We start from the raw sequence: 6,072 nt of genomic DNA on the forward strand, positions 1-6,072 counted from the left end.
TCCTAAACTCAACACTGCTTTTTTCTCTGCTAACAATCTCTCAGAGGAAGGAGGGGTGCCACCTGCCTGCTGTTTGGCACAGCCTATACCTTCTTAATTGCTTTTCTCCTCTTTTAATTGTCTTCTCCCAGATGATTTCCTGATCACAGAAGAACTGGTCTGGCCTGTATTTTAGCACTTTGCTAAATCCAGCGTCTGGCAGCCCCATTCCAATACTCCAAGCACTGATTTAACTCCAACACTCACCAGACCCAGAAATTCAGGAGAGTCAATGCACCCAGAAACTCTTAGCAACTGCCTTTGGTGCCAAGAGCCACAGGGATGAGAAGCTGGGCAGAGACTACAGCTCAGTGGTAGAGCAGAGGTTTCCAGCTTCAATCCCTGGCACCTCCAGTTAAAAGGATCAGGAAGCAGGCTGGGGGAAAGATCCTTTTTTTGCATGAGACCCTGGAGAGCTCAAGTCAGCCGAAATAGATACACTTGGCATAATGCAACTCCTGTACTCCTAGGTTAGGAACAAGGGACTTGTGACCCTTCAGTTATAGTTGTTGGACTACAACTCCTATCATCCCCACTGACCATTTGCCATGCTGGCTGGGGCTGATAGGAGGCAGAAGAAATCCAGCAACATCTAGAGCAGGGTTTCCCAAACCAGCTGGTTTTTTTTGGACTACAATTCCCATCATCCCTGACCACTGGTCCTGCCTAGCTAGGGATGATGGGAGTTGTAGTCCTAAAACAACTGGAAACCCAAGTTTGAGAAACCCTGGTCTAGAGGCCCAGATGTTCTCTATCCATGAGCTAGAAGTATCAGATTATGCGAAAGGTTTTTCTTCACCTACCCAACACCCTGGGATAGTGGAAGAGGAGTGTGGGTACGGCACTCCCCCGCCCCAGGCCAGGAGCAATGATGTCATGTGCCGGGGCAGCAGAGTAAATGACAGATCTCGCCTTTGCTCCAGCAAGCGGATGAGGCAATAACAAGGCTTTCAAGTTTGCTTGTAAAATATGCAATCCTTTTTTTTTTAAGCCCACTTTTGCCTCTGGCCCTGCCTATCACTGGAATGTGGCCCAGGAGTAAATATGGCCCTCGGTGTTAATTTCTAGGACCCACCCTATTCCTGTGACTGCAATTTTATTTTATCTGGTTTTAATACTTGAATTGCTATAACCTGCCCTGGGACCTGCTGGTGAAGAGAGGGTAATAAACTGAATCATAATAATTTATCCTAATATGCACATACAGCAAGCCCGCAACTTAATGTGCATTTACCGTAACTTGTGCACATTCAGCTTCACATGCTTGGCATATATGTTTTGACTTATATGCAATTTTGGCTTTAGGATCAATCCCTGGAATGAAACTCCCATGTAAGTTTGAGGCTTAATGTATACAATTTTGCCTAACTGAATGTATTTTGCCCGTTGTTTTCATTGATCTGTGTATTATATGAACAGATCAATGCACATTTATATTTATATGCACAATTTAACACAGCAGATACATTTTTGTACACGGTACTTGCATTGCAAAATTCAGAGAAGTGCGAATTTTGAAGCATAGCTGTGCTTTGGAATGCATGAATTAATTATGTTTGCTGTTAATAATAATGATGATAATAATAATAATAATAATAATAATAATAATAATAATAATAATAATAATAATAATATTTATTTATTCTTAATGGCATTTATATCCCACCTTTTTATCCGAGGAGCTGAAGGTGGCGTACATTGTTCTTCCCCTCCTCAAACAACCCTGGGAGGTAGGTTAGGCTGAGAGGGCACTGGCCCTAGGACACCCCGTGAGTTTCATGGCCCAGTGGGGATTTGAACCCACGTCTCCTGAGTCCTCGTCTGACACACTAACCACCACACTGCAGTGGCTCTTTAAATGCAGACGGACTCAAATTTCTCCTCCACCTCCAGTCCCCAAGTCTAAAAATGACCTGACTGTGCCATTGAAACTTTAGCTGAGGTCTAGGGCCCAGGATGCAATAGTCTCTTTGGAATGCATGGAAGACGACAGAAAAAAGGGTGTACGCCCCACATTTAAACATAGGGAGCTTGGGTCTTGCTGCAAGTACAGAGGCCCAGCCCAGCTGACACACACACACACACAGACTAAGAGCAAATACCGACACACCCTTTGGGGACACACACACACGACAACGTGGAAGTAGCACAAGTGTCAGGCGGGCGTAAGCGTAATGCTCCACTTGGAATTGCTGGCTGTTGCTTCCACCCCCCTCAAAACAGTTCTCTTTCTTTTTCTCCCCTTCAGGGCTGGCCCTAAACAATTTGGCAAAGGACAATGTGTCCCCCACCATTCCACATAGAAAAAGCAAGAGAGGCAGCCAAATCTTTGGCCAGAACTGCACCTTGCATTTAAAGCAGTATTGTGCCACTTCGTCATGGCTTCTCCGCAAAGAAGCCTGAGAACTGTGGTTTGTGAAGGCGCCGAGTGATGTTAGGAGACCCCCTATTCTCCGCGCCAAGCTACAATTCCCAGAGCTCCCTGGGGAGACTGACTGCTAAAACCACTCTCGGTTACATCCAACCAAGTTATACTCAAAAGTAAAACTTATATTGTGTGAACTCCCACAAAAAAGGCATTTTCAACCCGATCCTCGGGGACCAGGGGTGCCAACTTGAATAAAATATGAGGGAGGGGGGACAGGTAAGCCCCACCCTCCACACACACCATTTGAATAGCAATGCCCATTCACTTTTATCGGGTGGGTGGGAAATAGACCTCTGTTTAGGAGTTGGCTCCTGTGTCTGGGACAAAAGCCGTTGACTGTTGTTGTTGTTGTTCAGTCGTTCAGTCGTGTCCGACTCTTCGTGACCCCTTGGACCAGAGCACGCCAGGCATGCCTATCCTTCACTGCCTCCCGCAGTTTGGCCAAACTCATGTTAGTAGCTTCGAGAACACTGTCCAACCATCTCGTCCTTTGTCGTCCCCTTCTCCTTGTGCCCTCCATGTTTCCCAACATCAGGGTCTTTTCTAGGGAGTCTTCCCTTCTCATGAGGTGGCCAAAGTACTGGAGCCTCAACTTCAGGATCTGTCCTTCTAGTGAGCACTCAGGGCTGATTTCTTTGAGAATGGATAGGTTTGATCTTCTTGCAGTCCATGGGACTCTCAAGAGTCTCCTCCAGCACCAATGTTACCTGCATTCAACGAGGGTTGAGCATGCTCCGTGGAGGCAACAAAATGCTGGCTGGCTTTTGGGTGGGGAGAATGGAAAATCAGGAAGGAGTCGGCGTGGGCTGTTATGGAGCAAATCACGGCTGACTCAGACAGTAAACAGGAAGGCTACACCTCGCAACGTTGCGGCAGGTCCCGCTTCTAACTTTAGAGAGGCACCCTAGGCGTCGCTTTCTCAACGATAAGGCTAACTAAGTGGCAGATAAGCTTCCTTGGGAAGAAACAGGATTCCCACATAGCTGTAGGAAAGCTCTGTAGGAGCGCCCTTGCGGTGTACGCTCCCTGGATGACTGGCAAAACGGTCCCAGTTTGGGCTTCACGTGAACCGGAGATGTGCACCTCAGAACATTAACCAGAACCCTCTTTGCGGGGCAGGCAAGTTTCCACGATAAAGACACACTTGGGTGGAAAAGGTTTGGCCTGTAGGCAAAAAGTTTGGCATGAAACAAGCCGCAATTTCTCCTTGAACTTTTGGCAGAGAGGAGAGCCCAGTTGACAACAAAAGGTCTCTGTTGCCAAGGAAACAGCGGCCGGAGTTATGCTAACAAGAAATTAACCTCTGGTTCCTGGTTGAGGAGGACACAGTTTCTTGGCTTGCTGCTTGTGTCCACTCGGGCAGAATTTCCCAAGGTCTGCTGGGGGTAGGCAGGAGTGGAGAGGTCCAGACTATGAATACTTCTTTTCTACACAGCCTAGTTTAAAAATCCATGGCATTGTCCAACCTGGTACCACACCCCCTCCCAAAACACATCATGTCTTTACATGGGCGTATCGGGGGGGGGGGGCAGGGGAGGCAGCTGCCCCCCCCCCGAAGCAAAAAAAAAAAAAAGGCTATCGGCAGCCTAAAAGGAAAAAAAAGCTCAAGACGGTCTTTCTCCCCCTCCCAAAATCTCAATAACAATTGAGCTCTTCCGCTCTTGCTGAGGCAGTTGGCCACTGTGTGTGTGTGTGTGTGTGTGTGTTGCACCAGCTGTTTCCCCCTCCCTCATGCCGACAAAGAGCTGGCGTGCCTATCAGAGACCGGATCCTAGCCTGCCCCCTGCTTGGTCAAATGGGGATGCAGCCTGAGACTTGGGCAGTGTCAGGGGGCAAATTCATCGTTGCCGGGAATTCATCGTTGCAAGGGAGCTTGGCAAACTGAGTTCCCTTGCATGGTGAGTAGTTCATTTGCGAGGACTGAGGATCCTGGGAAACTGAGTTTTTCAGCCATTTGGGGCTTTCTGTGTGTGGGGGGGGAGTTTTTCTGTTTTTTGAAGCTGTTTTTGTTTTTTAACCTGAACGACCATGGCTTGCCCCCCCCCCCCCAGTTTTGATCCTGGGTACGCCCCTTTGTCTTTGAACCTGAAGATCTCCCTTGCAGCGTTTTTCATGTTCTGCTCCTGTTTTATAACCAGGTGGGGAACAGGACAAAAGGCCCTAGAGATGGACTAAAGCAGCTGTGGGGAGCCTGTGGCCCTCAAGCCTAATCAGTCCTGCCAGGCACACCCCCCCCCCCATTTTGACCCATGAGACTGCTTTGGTCAAGCAGCCACCTGCTCACCTGTGTGTTAAGACCTTAGGTGTGGGGCAGATGGAGACACGGCTGGGCTACCAAGGAGTTTTCAGGCACTGCCAAGGGTCCCATCAGCAGAACCTGGAAATGGACAGCTGCAAAGGTCCATGTGCGGCTCTTTTGCAAGACCTAGCAGATCACGGGATCATCGGGGCATGCAGAGAAGCGTGTGCGGCTTTCTGACAGCTGGGTCTTCCTGATCCAGTTGTGCTTGCTAAAAAAAAAGCTCTACCCCCTCAAGAAACAAAACAAAAGGCCCAGCCCTTTCCACCCATCCCAACCCAGATAAGAAACACACAGGGGTTATAAACAAAGGACTGAGCAATGTTTATTCCTTATCAGTGATCTTGAGGCAAGAGTACATTCCACAGTTAAGAATGCCACACAGTTTTAAGAGTTCAGACTCAGCCCTGTGCCTTTTTGCCCCGGAGAAGAGGCAAATTTGGAATGGCAAGACAGCTCTGACCAGCCCCCCGCCCCCCCGAAGTAAAAAAACAAAAAAACAAATTCCGGCAGGCAAGCAGTACAGAGCACCCAAATGGGTAGGAATTAGCAGCAGAGAATGAGGTTTTCCACTGCAAGACAAAAAAATCCGAGGATTTCCAGGGTGGGGAGATAGTGGTAGCCGGCCCTGGATTGGGAAGCTGCTCCACAGAGCAGGGACAGCTGAAAAGTTAAAAATCCCCCCCCTTTGCCCCCTTAAAAGCACCCCAAATGAAATGGCTACCCAGGAATGTAGTTGTAGAGAATCTGAACTCAGCACCAGGAAGGGTCACCTTGTGATCTCTGGAGGTTGTGCCAGCCAAAGAGATCCTCCTACCCTGTGGGCGTGAGTGTTATTTGCCAGGTAGGCACCACAGGAAGAGGTTATCTGCCCTGCTCCCCTCGTGCGAAAAAAAGAAAAAGAAAAAGAAAAAGAAACTGCAGTGCAGAGTGCTGAGATTCTAGATATTACCCAGGACTGCTTTGCTGGCAAGTTGCTGAGTTAAGACTGCCAAAAACAGTGTCCAAAAAAGAAACGGTCATTTATTTACCCTTTTTTGTTTTTTTGGTCCAGATAAGTGTAAAAGGAAAGTAGGGTTTAAGGGGCCAGATTCTGGAATGTGAATAGTGAGTTTAAAAATAATAAAACGTTGCAGTACGAGGGGCATTTGGCCACTAGAAAAACCACATTGGAATTATGAAGGGTGGTGGAGAGAAAAAGGACACACACCTTTTTATTTTTTGGTCCCTGTATTATTCAGATGAGTGGTTGGTTGACCCCAGCATTATATTTAGGGTGGGGGGGGAGAGAGGGGAGGTGTTGTAT

Source organism: Lacerta agilis, chromosome 17, assembly GCF_009819535.1.
Source record: "Lacerta agilis isolate rLacAgi1 chromosome 17, rLacAgi1.pri, whole genome shotgun sequence".
Classification (NCBI taxonomy): Eukaryota; Metazoa; Chordata; class Lepidosauria; order Squamata; family Lacertidae; genus Lacerta; species Lacerta agilis.